Source organism: Myxocyprinus asiaticus, chromosome 13 (assembly GCF_019703515.2).
Source record: "Myxocyprinus asiaticus isolate MX2 ecotype Aquarium Trade chromosome 13, UBuf_Myxa_2, whole genome shotgun sequence".
Lineage (NCBI taxonomy): Eukaryota > Metazoa > Chordata > Actinopteri > Cypriniformes > Catostomidae > Myxocyprinus > Myxocyprinus asiaticus.
In genome coordinates this window covers 35872544-35891145 of record NC_059356.1, presented here as the reverse complement: position 1 = coordinate 35891145, position 18602 = coordinate 35872544, and the positions used below count along the sequence as shown (strand labels likewise).

Here is an 18602-nt window from a genome sequence, read left to right as displayed (position 1 = left end):
CAGGGTGTGCTGAGTGACTCCAACCAGGTCTCCTAAGCAACCAAATTGGCCCGGTTGCTAGGGAGGGTAGAGTCAAATGGGGTAAACTGCTCGTGGGCATGATTATTGGTTCTCGCTCTCAATGGGGCACGTGGTAAGTTGTGCGTGGATCGCAGAGAGTAGCATGAGCCTCCACATGCGGAGTCTCCGCAGTGTCATGCACAACAAGCCACATGATAAGATGCGCGGATTGGCGGTCTCAGAAGTGGAGGCAACTGAGACTTGTCCTCCACCACCCGGATTGAGGTGAGGAACCGCGCCACCACGAGGAACTACTAAGTAGTGGGAATTGGGCATTCCAAATTGGGGATTAAATTAAAAAATAATAATAATAATATTCGACATTCTCAGATAACAATTTTTTCTTCGGCATTATAGCTGCTAAAGAAAATGTACGTTGTTTTAAAGGAGTTTTAGATATTTATATTGGAAAACAAGCCAAAACAAAAACAAATCAAAAATGTATTTTGTTGCAGTGTATAATGGGGCAAAGACTACCCTCTCACCTTTTTGTTCACTTCAATCCATCTTTAACTCACAAAAAAACACGTATTAATGAAGCTGCATATTGCCAATTTTCTAAATGATAAGAAATGCACAGTGATATTTATTATGATTCAATAAGTCACGAGCCATCACGTTATAATATAGCTGCATTAAGCGCGTGTGAGGGGGACGAGCGTTACCGCGTGAAATGGATTATGACGAAATTTACGTCACGCATACTGTGCGCGGAGCGATCAGCAACGTGGACAACCGAAGTATACTCAGGCTAATTGGATTATTGGATTAGGACTCCAGTGATATCAGTAACCCTATAAAAGCTGTTTTATTGTACATGAAGAGGGTCTCCTCATGGGGGTGGCCATGTTTGAATCACATGACCAGCTGAATACTACTCTCTTCATCACTGTAACCGCCCTGTTCTTGGACAATTTCACTCGTGGATTCAATTAGTCATGGCTGACTGTGAATAGTGAATTTCTACAAGTGGCATCTGAAACTGAAAACTACTGATTTTGAATGATGCTGTGTCCACACCACTGAGTGTCCAAGATGACACACACAAAAAAAAAATTACTTACATTAATATTTATGTAAATAATATATTTAATAAAGGAATGTGTTCACTAGCATAATAGCATATTCAATTTACTGTGGTTTTGTATTTCAAATATCAAGAATTGTAAAATTTCACTGGTATTTGTAACAGTTAAAATTGGGGTATTTTAATATTATAATATTTTAATACATCAGAATATATATAAATAATATTCTGCTCAGGAGGCTGAAGGTTCTGCCCAATAGAAATAGGATTTGCCCAGCAAGAACTAAAGTTAGAGGGAACATTGGTTGTGACTCCTTTAAATGTGCTTTTTCTCCTTAGCATGCTCAGGCTTCAGAAGAGACTGGCATCCAGCGTTTTGCACTGTGGCAAGAAGAAGGTATGGCTGGACCCAAATGAAAACCCAAAAAATTGCCAACGCCAACTCCCGTAAGCAATTCAGACCTTATTGAATAAAATGGGAAACTCTCTTCTAATGCCTTACTGCAAAAATATAGCATTTGCAATGATGTCTGTCTTTCTACCCTTAGGGCAGCAGATTCGTAAGTTGGTGAAGGATGGTCTGATCATCAAAAAGCCGGTTATCGTTCACTCTCGTGCTCGATGCCGTAAGAATACTCTGGCACGCCGGAAGGGCCGTCACATGGGCATAGGTGTGTACAAGTTTAATGTTGTTTATCAATTGCAGCATGTAGCCTGACACAGCAGATGGGCCCTTGAGAATCCAATGGCACACTGACTTGTCTAGATAAAAAATGTTAGGTACACAGTCTTTCCTCTGGTTTTCAAACACTTATTTACTTTGATTAAAATGTTGCAATGTTGTTATTTGTCTTGGAGCTGTTTGGTTTGGTTCAAGGCTTAGAACTCTATTGAAGAATTTTCTAAAATGCCTATGAAGAAAATGAATGGAAATTAGGGCTGTCAATTTAATGTGTTAATTCAGTGTGATTTAATTGTATAAAAAATTATGCAATTAATCATGACCCCAAACTGTAATAAGGATTACTTCTACCATCAGAGCCATTCAAGCTTTTATTTTATTTTTTTCATTTTTTATTTTATTTTCTCCCCAATTTGGAATTCCCAATGCGCTCTAAGTCCTCGTGGTTAGTGTAGTGACTTGCCTCAATCCAGGTGGCGAAGGACGAATCTCAGTTGCCTCCGCGTCTGAGACCGTCAATCCGCACATCTTATCACGTGGCTTGTTGAGCCCGTTAACTCGGAGACATAGCGTGTGTGGAGGCATCACCCACGCCCAACTCGCCACATGCCCCACCAAGAGCGAGAACAAAATTATAGCGACCACGAGGAGGTTATCACATGTGACTCTACCCTCCCTAGCAGCTGGGCCAGTTTGGTTGCTTAGGAGACCTGGCTGGAGTCAAGAGCCATTCAAGCTTGAAGTACCACCTTTTTTCAGCAGGGGGCAGTAAGCAAATCTCCACTAGCGATTGCATAAGATGAGGATGTGTTCTTGCATTCAAACACAGCTGGACAGACTGCAATTCGGAATGCATGGATCTCGAGACCTGTTTTCCTACATTTCAAAATGAGTTTAACTTGACACAATTGGGTTGCTTAGCGAGTAAAGATGCTGACTACCACACCTGGAGTCACAAGTTCGAATCCAGGGCATGCTGAGTGACTCCAGTCAGGCTTCCTAAGCAACCAATTGGCCCGGTTGCTAAGGAGGGTAGAGTCACATGGGGTAACCTCGTGGTTGCTATAATGTGTGGTTCTCGCTCTCGGTGGAGCGCGTGGTGAGTTGTGCGTGGATGCCGCAGAGAATAGTGTGGGTCTCCACACGCTACGTCTCCGCAGTAACGTTCTCAACAAGCCACGTGATAAAATGCGTGGATTGACGGTCTCAGACGCAGAGGCAACTGAGATTCGTCCTCCGCCATCCGGATAGAGGGGAGTCACTATGCCACCATGAGGACTTGGAGCGCATTGGGAATTGGGCATTCCAAATTGGGGAGAACAGGGGAGAAAAAAAAAAAGAATGTGAAATGTCAGAATAATAGTAGAGAGAATGATTTATTTCAGCTTTTATTTATTTCATCACATTCCCAGTGGGTCAGAAGTTTACATAGACTTTGTTAGTATTTGGTAGCATTGCCTTTAAATTGTTTAACTTGGGTCAAACGTATTGGGTAGCCTTCCACAAGCTTCTCACAATAAGTTGCTGGAATTTTGGCCCATTCCTCCAGACAGAACTGGTGTAACTGAGACAGGTTTGTAGGCCTCCTTGCTCGCACACGCCTTTTCAGTTCTGCCCACAAATTTTCTATTGGACTGAGGTCAGGGCTTTGTGATGGCCACTCCAATACCTTGACTTTGTTGTCCTTAAGCCATTTTACCACAACTTTGGAGATATGCTTGGGGTCATTGTCCATTTGGAAAACCCATTTGCGACCGAGCTTTAACTTCCTGGCTGATGTTTTGAGATGCTGCTTCAATATATCCACATCTTTTTCCTTCCTCATGATGCCATCTATTTTGTGAAGTGCACCAGTCCCTCCTGCAGCAAAGCACCCCCACAACATGATACTGCCACCCCCATGCTTCACGGTGGGGATGGTGTTCTTCGGCTTGCAAGCCTCACCCTTTTTCCTCCAAACATAACGATGGTCATTATGGACAAACAGTTCAATTTTTGTTTCATCAGACCAGAGGTCATTTCTCTGAAAAGTAAGATCTTTGTCCCCATGTGCACTTGCAAACTGTAGTCTGGCTTTTTTATGGTGATTTTGGAGCAGTGGCTTATTCCTTGCTGAGCAGCCTTTCAAGTTATGTCAATATAGGACTCGTTTTACTGTGGATATACACTACCATGAAATGTTTCTCATGGTCTTAAAAACCTTTTGCTCTGAAGGCGTATGCTTAAATGTTTGAAATGAGTTTTGTAGACAAAAATATAATCGTGCCAACATATTAATTTAATTACAAAAATAAAATTTTATTAAAAAAAAAAAAAGTTTTGAAATGGATGACTTGGACTGAATAATTAAGAAAAGCAGCCACTAAGTGCCCAGCATATAGATGGGAACTCCTTCAATACTGTTTAAAAAGCATCCCAGGGTGATACCTCAAGAAGTTGGTTGAGAAAATGCCAAAAGTACATATCTGCAAAATCTAGGCAAAGTGTGGCCAATTTGAAGATGCTAAAATATAACAGTTTTGATTTATTTTGGATTTTTTTAGTCACAGCATATTTCCCATATTTCCATTTCTATTACTCCATAGTTGTGATGACTTCACTATTATTCTAAAATGTGAAAAAAGAAATTGACATCATTTTCTGGAATTTTCCAAGCTGCTTAAAGGCACAGTTAACTTAGTGTATGTAAACTTCTGACCCACTGGAATTGTGATATAGTCAACTACAGGTGAAACAATCTGTCTGTGAGTGGTGGTGGCATAGTGGGCTAAAGCACATAACTGGTAATCTGACACAAAAATCATAAACTGGTAGTTGCTGGTTCAATCCCCACAGCCAATGCGTCTCCTTCCTGAGCGGTATGATGGCTGCATGGTCCCATGGTGTTTATACTTGAGTACTATTGTTTGTACAGATGAACGTGGTACCTTCAGGTGTTTGGAAATTGTTCCCAAGGATGAACCAGACATGTGGAGGTCCACAATTTTTTTTTTCTGAGGTCTTGACTGATTTCTTTTGATTTTCCTATGATGTCAAGCAAAGAGGCACTGAGTTTGAAGGTAGGCCTTAAAACACATCCACAGGTACACCTCTAATTGATGCCAATTAGCCTATCAGAAGCTAATTGGCTAATTACCTAAAGGCTTGACATCATTTTCTGGAATTTTCCAAGCTGCTTAAAAGCACAGTTAACTTAGTGTATGTAAACTTCTGACCCACTGGAATTGTGATATAGTCAATTAAAAGTGAAACAATCTGTCAGTAAACAATTGTTGGAAAAATGACTCGTGTCATGCACAAAGTAGATGTCCTAAATGACTTGCCAAAACTAAAGTTTGCTCAAATGAAATCTGTGGACTGGTTAAAAAATGAGTTTTGAGTCACGTGATGCCATGTAAGAAGCAGACGTGTGAGTGACGAGCTCTGCGCACATTGCTAATTTTTAATTATTCTCATGTTATAATCTGGTGAAATTCGATACACCCAGTTACACATTTGCTCTTTGAGGTAAAACATGGCAAAGAAATCAAAATCCTCGGGCTCTGGAGACATTAAACGACACTTACGTGTTCAGGATGAAAGCCCCGACAGGCCTACAGACCGGGGACTCGATTTAGATGGCGCGGCGGGAGAGGAGATCCAGTGTCAGTTGTCCAACATGTCGGTAATGCTGACGAAGGTTCTTGCTGACTTGATACGTCGATCGATTACGGTGATGGAAATAAAATTCTCTGAGTTAGTTACAAGAGTGACTAATGTTGAGAGACCAATCGATTATTTAAAGTGTTCGGAGAAGGAATCATCCGACCAAAGTTGATTTGGAACGGGTTCTTGAAAAGCTTGAAGATCTTGAGAATAGAAGCCGCAGGAATAACGTTCAAATAGTTGGAATTCCTGAGCATGAAGAGGGCAGAGATATGGTGAAATTCCTGGACGAGCTCTTCCCGAGTCTGCTCGACATAACAGGCCACAAGCTGGAAATCGAGCGAGCTCACAGAGTCCCTGCTCGCAGATCTGCTGAGGGAGACAGGCCCTGATCAATCCTGGCCAGATTTCTGAGATCATCCGATAAAGATCTTGTGTTGCGCCAGGCGAGGAGCAAAGGAAAGCTTTCTTGGAGGAATCGTAATGTTTTTTTTGTTCCCGGACTTTGCGAGTTCGACGAGAGAGAAACGCGATCGGTTCGGGGAATGCAAGAAACTCTTGCATCAACCTAAGATCACTTTTGCATGAATGTTTCCGGCCAAGCTAAGAATAGAAGCGAAGGACGGTCCAAAGTATTTACATGTCCCAATCAGGCAATGTCTTTTATAGAATCAATGGGTGAGTAAACCATCAGATGTTTCTCATGTGAGTGGGTCGACTCGCTGTACTTACGCTGGCTTTTGAGGAAGCTGGGCGTCATTTTGGTTTCTTTCTGCGTTGGCTCCGCCTAGCGGCTGGAGTTTGTTTTGTGAATAACACTTTTCCTTAAAGAAACTTTTGCATTGACGGAAGATAATTTTTCATTGAAGTTCCCAGCCAGTTTGAAAGTGGACACTACGGATGACCACAAAATATCTACATGCTGCTCACACAAAGGATGTCTTTTATAAAGTTGACGGATATACTTTTATGCGGCCTCCGAGTGAATTGACTTGATCATCCGGGGAACCGGAATGCCTGATTTGTTTCTTTTTGCGTTGGTTCCGCCTAGCAGCTGGAGTATGTTCTGTTGAATAACACTCCTTTGGAACAGCTGGGGATTAATCTTTCGTTCTTCGTGCTTATGCCTCCTGCTGGCTGGAGTTTGTTTTGTTGAGTATTTTTACGGGACACAGGAATGATTATGTCATCTGCTGAACTCATAAAAGCTGGCTCACTGATCATTTGTTTGTCTGTCTGAGGAATCTGAACGTTTTTATAACGGCTGGAATTTGTTTTGTGGAGGATCACACTTTTGAGACAGTTCTGTGAATGAATCTACATGTTCTTTGTGTTCATTTTGCCTATTGGCTGGGGTTTATTTTACAAAGTAAAATTTGTACAAAGTAAAACAAACAAATTTGTGAGGTAAAATCGCGCATTCCGATGGCAAAGTTGTCGTGGGGGCTCATGGGCGTTAATGGACCTTTTGAGTTTAGAAGGATCGTCGCCGGTTGGTGCTGTCGTGCGCGGGGTTAATGCGCACGTTTTTCTTTTTTCTGTTTGTTTTGTTCGGGGGGAAGTTAGGGGTTTGATTGTTTCACTAATGGCAAATGTGGTCTGTATTATTTTATTTTTGTCACACAATTAATTTTTTCTACTATATCAAAATGTCAATTGTTAAAATGAGTGTACTATCTCTCTCCACATGGAATGTAAATGGGTTGGGGCACCCTATAAAAAGAAGGAAGGTTATTACTTAAATGTAAGAAATATGATATAGTGTTTCTTCAAGAAATGCATCTTTCCCTGCAGGAAGCTAAAAAATTTGGGAAGATATGGGGTGGACATGTTTTTTTTTAGTGCTGGCTCAAGTAAGAGCAAGGGAGTCATTATATTGGTAAATAAGCATCTACAATTCAAATGTCTCAAACAGATTAAAGATAAAGTAGGGAGAGTAATTATTGTTTTAGCTGAAATTCAGGGGCAAAGGTTGATTTTGGCAAATTTTTACGCACCTAATGCTGATGATCAGGGCTTTTTTTTTTAGATCTTGAAGGGATGTTGCAAGCCGCTGGCACCCCTCATGATATAATATTGGGAGGAGACTTTAATCTGTTGATGGACTCAGTCCTTGATCACAGTGAATCAAAAGTGTGAAAGCCCCCTAGAACAACAGTGATGCTTCACAGGATGTGTAAATATCTTGGGTCTTACAGATATTTGGAGACTTTTGAACCCATCTGGTAGGGACTATACATTTTTTTCATCAGTCCATAAGATTTATTCTAGAATAGATTTTTTTCTTGATATCTAAGTCCCTCATTTCATCTGTTGTTGATTGCTCAATTGGAAACATCTTAGTCTCAGATCATGCCCTGGTGAGTTTAGAGGTGATGCCACATATAGAGAAAAATAAATCATATAGTTGGCACCTTAATGTATCCCTTTTACAAAATCCTGATTTCCAACAAATGTTAAAGACTGAAATCAGTGTTTATATGGAGACCAACTGGTCCTCAGTATCCTCTGTGGGTGTGGCTTGGGAGGCACTTAAGGCGAGAATTCGCGGAGTTGGAAGGAAATATTAAAAGTGCAGAGGCAGAGCTGAATCGCCGTTTGTCGTGATGGCCTCAGAGAATTGACCCGATTGAAATATATATATATAATACTATTTTGTCGCGGAAAGTGGAGTTTTGGTTATTCAGGGCAAGACAGTCATACTTTGAGTCGGGGGACAAAGCAGGAAAACTTTTGGCTAAATATATAAAGCAAAGAGAGTCTTTTTCTACCATTCCCTCAGTGAAATCTGCTGGTGGTGAAATATTTACCTCGGCCATTGATATTAATGATGCTTTTAAAGAATTCTATCTTGATCGCTATAGTTCCACGTCTTCGTCTACTGATGAAGTTATTAGAAACTTTGTGGAACCATTAGAACTCCCTAAATTGACGACTGAGTAAAAAAATTCTCTTGATTCTGAGATAACCTTGGAGGAGCTTGATGAGGTAATTAAGACCCTGCCTACAGGCAAGGCTCCGGGGCCTGACGGTTTTGCCGCTGAGTTTTTCAAATCTTATGCTACAGATCTGGCTTCACTTTTGTTAGAAGTTTATACGTAATCATTAAAAATGGAAAGCTCCCGCCAACCTTGGCACAAGCCCGGATCAGTCTGATTCTAAAAAAGGACAAAGATCCAAGTGAGTGTAAAAGTTACCGTCCAATCTCCCTGATCCAGTTAGATGTAAAAATGTTGTCAAAAATTCTGGCTAACCGATTAAGTAAAGTTATGACATTACTTATATATATAGATCAGGTGGGGTTTATTCAGGGCCGTAAGTCTTCTGATAACATTAGGCGTTTCATCAATATCTTGTGGTCAGTAGCGAATGATCAATCTCCGGTCGCTGCCATCTCACTTGACGCCGAAAAGGCGTTTGATATGGTAGAATGAGATTTTGGAAATGTATGAGTTTGGGAGTACTTTTATCGGTTGGATTAAGTTACTTTATAGACACCCTGTAGCAGCGGAACTAACAAATGGACTAATTTCAGATTATTTTACTCTGAATAGGGGCACTCGGCAGGGTTGCCCACTTTCCCCATTATTGTTCTGTCTTGCCCTGGAACCATTAGCAGCCGCGATAAGAAAGGAGGATGATTTTCCAAGGGTGATTGCGGGAGGTGTGGTGCATAAGCTTCTGCTTTACAGCGGATGATATTTTATTATTCGTCTCCGACCCCACTAGATCTATGCCTTGCCTCCACAGAATTATTAATTCCTTTTCCAAGTTCTCAGGATACAAAGTCAATTGGTCTAAATCCGAAGCTTTGGCTTTGACAGCGTACTGTCCAGTAACGGCCTTCCAGCCGGCACCTTCCAGTGGCCCAAACAGGGCATTAAGTATTTGGGAATTTTATTCCCAGCAAATTTGTCTGATTTAGTCAGAGTTAATTTTGATCCCTTAATAAAAAGGTTTTCGAATGATGTGGACTGGTGGGCTTCATTACACTTATCGATGATTGGGAAGGTTAATGTAATTAAAATGAATTGTATTCCAAAATTCAACTACCTGTTACAATCTCTCCCTATAGATGTCCCCCTCTCTTATTTCAGGCAATTTGATAGCGTAGCGAAGTCCTTCATTTGGAATGGTAAGCGTGCCAGATTAAATTTTAATAAGTTACATAGGCCGATGGACAAAGGTGGGCTAGACCTACCCAAGATTCTGTTTTATTATTATGCATTCGGTCTCAGACATTTGGCTCATTGGTCGCTTCCACCTGAAAGAGCCCCTCCCTGGTTTTGCATTGAACAAGAACTTCTTGCCCCTATTTTGCCATTGCAAAGCCTTTCCATCAAACTAACCAGAGAAGTTAAATCACACCCCGTTATTTCACATTTGCACTCCGTATGGACAAAAGTGTCCAGAGTGTTTAATTCAGATATTTATCTAAATGTTGCCTCGAGCCTATGACTAAACCCCAAACTATGCATTAATAAGTCCACTTTTTGTTGGTCTGAGTGGATTACGAGGGGGGTTAATACACTCGGTGATCTTTATGAGAGTGGTGTGATGAGATCCTTTGAAAATTTGGTTCAATATTTTGGGATCCCCAGATCTCAGTTTTTTAGATATATTCAGCTACGACACTTGCTCTGTACTATTTTTGGGAATAGCATACACCCCCCTAGAGCGGCAGATACTCTGGGAGAGGTGATTTCTGCTTTTGGAAAAGGCCATGAGGTATCAGTGTATTACTCCTTATTAATTCAGAGTCTGGGGGACAGAGTCTCAACCACTCTCAAAAGATTATGGGAGAGGGATTTAGACCTGGAATTGGAGGAGGGAGAATGGGCTAGGATTTTAAAAAACAAAAACAACTGCAAGGGTGCACCTTATACAATTCAAGATTTTACATCAGTTCTATTGGACCCCCTCTAAATTTGTATAGGCTTGGTCTTAAAGACACACCCACCTGCTGGAGATGCCAATCAGAGTATGGAGATTTAACCCATGTCTTTTGGGGGTGTGTTGAAATTCAAAAGTTTTGGTTAAAGGTGCAGAATCTGATATGCAAGGTGTTAGGTATTCAGGTATTATTCTGCCCCAGACTTTGTATCTTGGGTGATGGGGTGGTCATTGACATTGTAAGTAGACACATAAAGAATTGGGTCTTAACCAGTGTCATGATCACCAGGCAGATCATTTTGAGGGGCTGGAGGTTGGCTGGAGCACCCTCTTTTCAGGAGTGGTGCTCGGAGATGGGAAGGGTGGCGGCCTTTGAGGAAGTTACATTCAGAGGAACGGGGAGGTATAAAGTGTTCGTGGAGAAATGGGGCGGGTATTTGTCATTTGTGGATGTGTGATTATTGTTGTTGTGTTTTTTTTTTTAGTTTATTTATGTATTTTTTTTTTTTATGTGTGTACATGTGTGTCTATGTCATTTAAGACCACTGTTATGTTGCTGGGGTTAGGGTGGGATTGGGAGGGGGAGGAGTAATAGTTGGGGTTAATTTGATTCTATGTATATATGTTTTGTTCTATGAGGTACATTTATGTGAATCAATAAAAATTGTTAATAAAAAAAGAAAAAACGTTTGAATGACTTCAAGTGTTCTATTCATGAGCAGCCAATAATAGGCACGACCTGCTTGATTTTAAGTGTGTTTTGATTGACCATAATTATTTGCAGGTAAGAGAAAGGGTACAGCAAATGCTCGGATGCCAGAGAAGCTGTGCTGGATGAGACGCATGCGTATTCTGCGACGACTCCTGAGACGTTACAGAGAGTCCAAGAAGATCGACAGGCACATGTGAGAGACGCATTCTGCATGAGCAGAATTCATTTATGTATCAATTTTGTAAAAATAAAAATAAAATCTTTATGTAAATTGTTGCATTCAAGGAGGTTATTTAGTGATGAATGGTTTTACACGTTTACTCAGAAAATCGTTCTGCTTGTGTTACTTGAATAAGGACCATTGTACCCTAAAACCTTATTAGTAAAATTTAAATACAAAAAAGAGCAGTAAGTCAAAAATTAGCCACAGTAACTAGAGTGTCCTACATTTAGTATTTTGTTGTGACTGCAGATTTATGACTGCAGATTTGGCTAGATCTGTTTTTCTTAACACAAAAAGCATACAGAGTCTGAGCCTGAGGATCCACAAATTAATCAATGTATTTGTTAACATTCCTATTTCTCCTTCAGGTACCACAGCTTGTATCTGAGGGCAAAGGGCAACGTGTTCAAGAATAAACGTATCTTGATGGAGCACATACATAAGCTCAAAGCAGACAAGGCCCGCAAGAAGCTGTTGGCGTAAGTGTCCAAACTACATTACCAAGATGTCAATGAGTGAAATCTTCTATGGCACTTAGCTGTAAATATTATGAAAACACAGGGTTTGATACTCTGCTGTGAAGTCGCTAATAAAACTGGGGGCATTCTATGAGCTAATCTGTGTGTCCTTTTCCTCTGCAGTGATCAGGCAGAAGCCCGTCACACAAAGACACGGGAGGCACGGAAGCGCCGGGAGGAGAGGCAGCAGGCTAAGAAAGAGGAAATCATTAAAACTCTTTCAAAAGATGAAGAGACCAAGAAATAAGATTGTCTTTTTGTTATTTCCTAAATGTTCTTTAGTTCACTAAATGATGAAAATAAATATAAATGTATTGTCTCTTATTGTAATTTATTATACCGCATATGCTATCAAGAGTGGATGTGTGGCTGTACAGTTGAAGTCAGAAGTTTACATACACCTTAGCCAAATACATTTAAACTCAGTTTTTCACAATTCCTGACATTTAATCATAGAAAACATTCCCTGTCTTAGGTCAGTTAGGATCACTACTCTACTTTAGGAATGTGAAATGTCGAAAAGAGTCGCATGACGCCATGCGAGGGTCGGACGTGTGAACTGTGAGCTCTGCGCACTTTGCTAATTTTTAATTCTTTTTGTGTCCAAAACCAGTGAGACACGATACACTCTGTTTCATAACTTTTCTATGAAGACAGTATGTCAAAGAATTCAAAATCATCGGGCTCTGGAGTCATTAAAAGGCACTTACGTGCTCAAGATGATATCCCTGACAGGGCCGCAGACCAGGGTCTCAATTTGGATGGTGCGGCGGGAGAAATTCAAAGTCAACTGTCCAGGATGTCTGTGATGCTGACGAAGGTCGTAGCGGACTTGGAGGATCTTGCTGTAATGTGTCGATTGATTACGGCAATGGAGGCTAAATTCTCTGAGTTGGTTACAAGATTGTCGGATGTCGAGAAACAGATCAATTATCTGGAGTCATCGGAGAGGGAATTAGCTGCTAATCCGCTAGCGACCAAGACAGACTTGCAGCACGTTTGGGAAAAACTGGAGGATTTAGAGAATGGTAATCGATGAAACAACGTCTGAATTGTTGGAATTCCTGAGCATGAGGAAGGCAGAGATATGGTGAAATTCCTAGACGAGCTCTTCCCGAGTCTGCTCGACATAACAGGCCACAAGCTGGAAATCGAGCGAGCTCACAAGGACCTGGCTCAGAGATCCACGGAGGGAGACAGGCACCGATCAATTCTGGCCAAATTTCTGAAATCATCCGATAAAGATCTCGTGTTGCGCGAGGCGAGGAGTAAAGGAAGGCTTTCTTGGAAGAAGTACAGCATTTTCTTGTTCCCAGACTTTGCAAATTCGTCAAGAGAGAAACGTGATAGATTCAAGGAATGCAAGAAACTCTTACATCAACGGAAGATCGCTTTTGCATTGATGTTTCCGTACAAATTGAGAATAGATACTAAGGATGGCCGCAACGTATTTACATGCCCACAACAAGTGATGTCTTTCATAAAGTCATTGGAATGAGTAAGTTATTTTGGTGATTTTCATGTTGCTTCCGAGTGAGCTTGACTCGCTGAACATACACTTGACTGTCCGAGGAAACATGGTGCCTTTTTTTCTTCTTTTGATGGTTCCGCCTAGCGGCTGGAGTTTGTTTTGTGGAATAACACTCCTTCAGGACAGTTGTGGATGAATCTGATCGTTCTTTGTACTTGTGCCTCCTATTGGATGGAGTTTGATTTGTGGAATATTTTTTTTGCAGGACATTGGAAGGATTAGGTAATCTGCTGCATTTATGAAACAGCCGGCTCACTGAACATTAGTTTGACTGCCGGAGGAAACTGAACGTTTTTTTTTTTTTTTTAATTTATTTAATTTATATACTTTTGTGTGTGTGTTGGTTCCGCTAGAGGCTGGAGCTTGTTTTGGGAGGAATTCACCTTCGGGACAGTATGTGGATGAATCTACATGTTCTTTGTGTTTATTCTGCCTATTTGCTGGAGTTTGTTTTATAGATTTTCTTCTAATATGTAATTCTGTCTCACAAAATTTGTATAGAAGCACCTGACGGCAAAGTTGTCGCAGGGACTCTCGTAGGCCTACATTAACTTTTTGAGTTTAGAGGGATGGAAGCCGGTTGTGCAAGAAGTGGAGGTTGCAGTTCCCTCTGCTCAACAGTTCGTTAAACGTTGCCGCCAGACATGGAAAAAAGCCCGACTCAAGCTCTTGATGGTCTCTCAGCAGTATCAGCACCAGGCCAATCGCAGACGCAGACCTGCCCCCACTCTGCGCCCCGGCCAAAGAGTCTGGCTTTCCACTAAGAACATTCCCTTGCGGGTGGAATCCCGTAAACTTTCCCAGAGGTTCATTGGCCCCTTTAAGATTGCCAGGAAAGTAAACCCAGTGACTTATCGTTTATACTTGCCTAAGTCTTTGAAGATAAATCCCACTTTTCATGTCTCTCTGTTAAAACCTGTTTTGTCTTCTCCTTTTCTTGCGACAGGTAAACCTCCCCCTCCTCGTATCATTGGTGGCCAGCCAGCTTACACGGTCCACAGAATACTGGATGCCCGTCGAGTACGTGGGTCCCGGCAGTATCTTGTGGACTGGGAAGGCTATGGCCCTGAGGAGCGCTCCTGGGTTCCTGCCAAAGACATCTTGGACCCCAAACTAATTCAAGAATTTCATGCTCGCAAGTCCAGTCGTCCGGGAGGGAACGTCAGGAGCCGTTCCTAGAGGGAGGGGTCCTGTCAGAGTTTTTTGCTTTAATGTTATATTTTGGCCACTAGAGGCCCTCATTGTGTTTCATTTCAGTTTCCCGCCATTGTATCATGTGTTATTGTTTTCACATGTGCCTCGTTCTGGGCTGTGTATTTAAGCTGGTCACTTCCTTTTTGTTTCTTTGCTTGGTTATTGATGTTCCTAGCCAGTTGCTGCCGTAAGTCTGCTCTAGTTCTAAGTACTAAACTTTGAAAGCCTTTTGGATTGTTTTTTCCCTGTGTTTATTTTTGCTGTTTTTTGGTGTCTTTTACCTGAGTTCTTTGGAGATTATTTTTTCCCTCCTTTTGGATCCTTTTTGGACTAAAGATTTTTCTGTTTTGTGGTTGTCAGTAAGAAATTGCATTTTGTACCCTTTTTGGGTTCAACTCCTTTCTGTGGCTCAGTGGTGGAAATTAAGACTCTTGCGCCAGAGACCCAAGTTCAAATCCCGGCTCTGACAGATGAAGCAAAAAAATCCTCTTGATTCTGAGATAACCTTGGAGGAGCTTGATGAGGTAATTAAGACCTTGCCTACAGGCAAGGCTCCAGGGCCAGATGGCTTTGATGCTGAGTTTTTTAGATCTTATGCTACAGAACTGGGTCCACTTTTGTTAGAAGTTTATAGGGAATCATTAAAGAATGGAAAGATTCCGCCAACCATGACACAAGCCCGGATCAGTCTGATTCTTAAAAAGGACAAAGATCCAAGCGAGTGTAAGAGTTACTGTCCAATTTCCCTGATCCAGCTAGACGTTAAAATTTTGTCAAAAATTTTGGCTAACCGATTAAGTAAAGTTATGACATCTCTTATACATATAGATCAGGTGGCGTTTATTCGGAGCCACAGCTCTTCTGATAACATTAGGCGTTTCATCAATATCATGTGGTCAGTGGTGAATGATCAAACTCCAGTCGCTGCCATCTCATTTGACTTTGAAAAAGTATTTGATATGGTAGAATGGGATTATCTTTTTAAGATGTTGGAAATATACAGGTTTGGGAAGGCTTTTATTGGATGGATTAAGTTACTTTATAGACACCCGGTAGCGGCGGTACAAACAAATGGATTAATTTTAGATTATTTTACTCTGGATAGGGGTACCCAGCAGGGTTGCCCTCTTTCCCCATTATTGTTCTGTCTTGCCCTGGAACCATTAGCAGCCATGATAAGAAAGGAGGAGGTATGGCACATAATCTTTTGCTTTATGTAGATTATATTTTATTATTTGTCTCCGACCCCACTAGAGCTATGCCTTGCCTCCACAGAATTATTAATTCCTTTTCTAAGTTCTCAGGATACAGAGTCAATTGGTCTAAATCCGAAGCTTTGGCTCTGACAGCGTACTGCCCAGTAACGGCTTTTCAGCCGGGCGTTTTCCAGTGGGCCAAACAGGGCATTAAATATTTGGGCATTTTATTCCCAGCAAATTTGTGTGATTTAGTTGAGTTAATTTTGACCCCTTAATAAAAAGGTTTTCGAGCGATGTGGACAGGAAGGCTTCATTACATTTATCTATGATTGGGAAGGTTAATGTTATTAAAATGAATTGTTTTCCAAAATTGCTACAGTCTCTCCATGTAGATGTCCCCCTCTCTTATTTTAAGCAATTTGATAGCATAGCAAAGTCCTTCATTTGGAATGGTAAGCATCCCAGATTACATTTCGATAAATTACATAGGCCGGTTGACAAAGTTGGGCTAGGCCTATCCAAGATTTTGTTTTATTATTATGCATTCGGTCTTGGATATTTGGCTCATTGGTCGCTTCCACCTGAGAGAGCCCCTGAACAGGGAGTTTTTGCCCCTATTTTGCCATTGCAAAGCATTTCTATTAAACTAACTGGAGAAGTTGCAGTCATGTGAAAAAGAAAGTAAACCCTCCTTGAATTCTATGGTTTTACATATCAGGACATAATAAAAATCATCTGGTGCTTAGCAAGTCTTAAAATTAGGTCAGTACAACCTCAGATGAACAACAACACATGACATATTACACCATGTCATGATTTATTTAACAAAAATAAAGCCACAATGGAGAAGCCATGTGTGAAAAACTAAGTACACTTTATGATTTATATGAGAGTGTTGAGATCGGAGGGGATGGAGGGGGACGGAGCTCCAACTTCTCTCAAGAGTTTATGGGAGAGAGATTTAAACTTGGTATTGGAGGAGGGAGTGTGGGCTAGGATTCTAAAAAACGTCAAGTCTACATCTAGATATGCAAGGGTGCATCTGATGCAATTTAAGATTTTGCATCGATTATATTGGACGGAGACACAACCCAAGTGTTTTGGGGATGTGTTAAGATACAAGAATTTTGGTTGAAGATTCAGAGATTTATGTGAGACGTTTGGACACACAATTTAAATTTTGCCACAGACTCTGCATTTTGAGTGATGGGGTGGTCATTAATTTTGGGGATAGCCCCTTGAAAGGTTGGGTCCTGGCCGGAGTTATGGTTGCCAGGCGAATCATTCATAGGGGGTGGAAGATGGCTGGGGCACCCTAGTTTTGGGAGTGGTGCGGAGAGATGGGTGGGGTGGCGGCATTTGAGGAGGCGATTTATAGAAGGTTGGGAAAATGGGATTTGTTTAATAGGAAGTGGGGTGGATATTTAGCTTTTTTGGAGGGTTCTCGGGTAAGGGCAGTGGAGAGTGATTTTTTTATTTTTAGTTTGATGTGTATATGCACTCTTGTTTTTTGAAAGTATATTTATTTTTAGTTTGTTTAAAAAAAAAATGTTTATGTTATAATTGTAAGTGACCACTGTAGTGCGTGTTTGTGTCGGGTGGGGGGATGTTCGGGGGGAGGAGTTTAATTTATATAACTGATTCCGTATTTTATGTTGTGTTTATCTGTTTTTGTGGATGGAATCAATAAAAAGTGTTAATAACAAAAACAAAACAGAAATGCTTTTCTGCAGCACCCTTTAATGATTTTTATATATCCTGGGGGATAGAGACATTTGAGAGTCTGGAGGGAGGGCCTGTGTGTGTGTGACCGTAATTTATGAGAAAAACACTATTGAAAAGGGGGTCCCTCAAAATACTCAGATCAAGTGACTTGGTATAAAAACTCTGGCATCAACTTGCATCTTTATCTAAAAGTTAAAAAAAAAAGAAGAAGAAAAAAGTATTTCATGCGAAGTCCACTAAAATGAATGTAAATGTTCACCATTTACATACAGTACTCTTGTCATAGTATGTTCAAATTGTCAAATTGAAAATAAATGCCATAATTTGATGAAAAATAGCATTAAAATAATTTGCTTTGGCATGTTTATGTCCCTGCCCTTTAATCTAAATTCCTTAAAGTTTTACTACTATTATGATTTTTTTGGAGAGGCCAGATTTCTCAAAAGGCTGCCCTTTTGACATTGAGATCTTTTATAGCAACATTTAATACACTTTACAAACCCAACAGCAGTCTGAAGCTCTGAATGGCAACAGTGAGTTTTATTATAAAAGGGAAGATATTTTGAAACATATTAGTTTTTAAGAGACTGTAAGTTCTAAATTTACAAGAAGAGGTCATGAGTCATGTCAAAAACTTCTGTACATCAATTGTCATAAATGTAAAATGTAGTAAGAATGTAAGTACATTTCAATTGAGATGTCTAAAAACATCATATAAATGGGCTAATGTGAAAATGCATTTTGCTGGAAGATCATAATCTCAATGTGATAGCGATGCAAACTCAAGGAAACCAGTCCAGCGTTTGCTTGATGTTTTTGTTGTCATGCTCAGTTATTGGTTTTTCTTCCATTGAGCTGTAGGGCACCTCTGTTAGTCTGAGATTTAGCTCTCATCCTGCAGAAACAGTGAGAGATTATTATGTTTAAGTTGGTAGTTAACTGTGATTGTAACAACAAGCTTTGAATACTGTACTAGAAATGCATTCTGATAAAAGACATGCAGACACACTTAACATACTGTAAATATTGCCTATTACAGCTATAACAGTGCATTATAATTTATCAGAAGATCCAGTCAACATCCATAAACTGTTTGATATGCAGCCTGTATATGATACTGTAAGTGATGCAGAGTCCTATAAATATAAGAGCATACAAATGACTTAAGAATCATTACCAAATTAATTAATTTA

The 18602-nt window shown here is 40.5% G+C and overlaps 1 pseudogene; it reads left to right on the top strand.

Moving 5' to 3' along the window:
- Positions 1-1427: 1427 nt before the first annotated feature.
- On the top strand, positions 1428-17720 carry LOC127450300 (60S ribosomal protein L19-like; annotated as a pseudogene).
- The last annotated feature ends 882 nt before the right edge of the window (positions 17721-18602 follow it).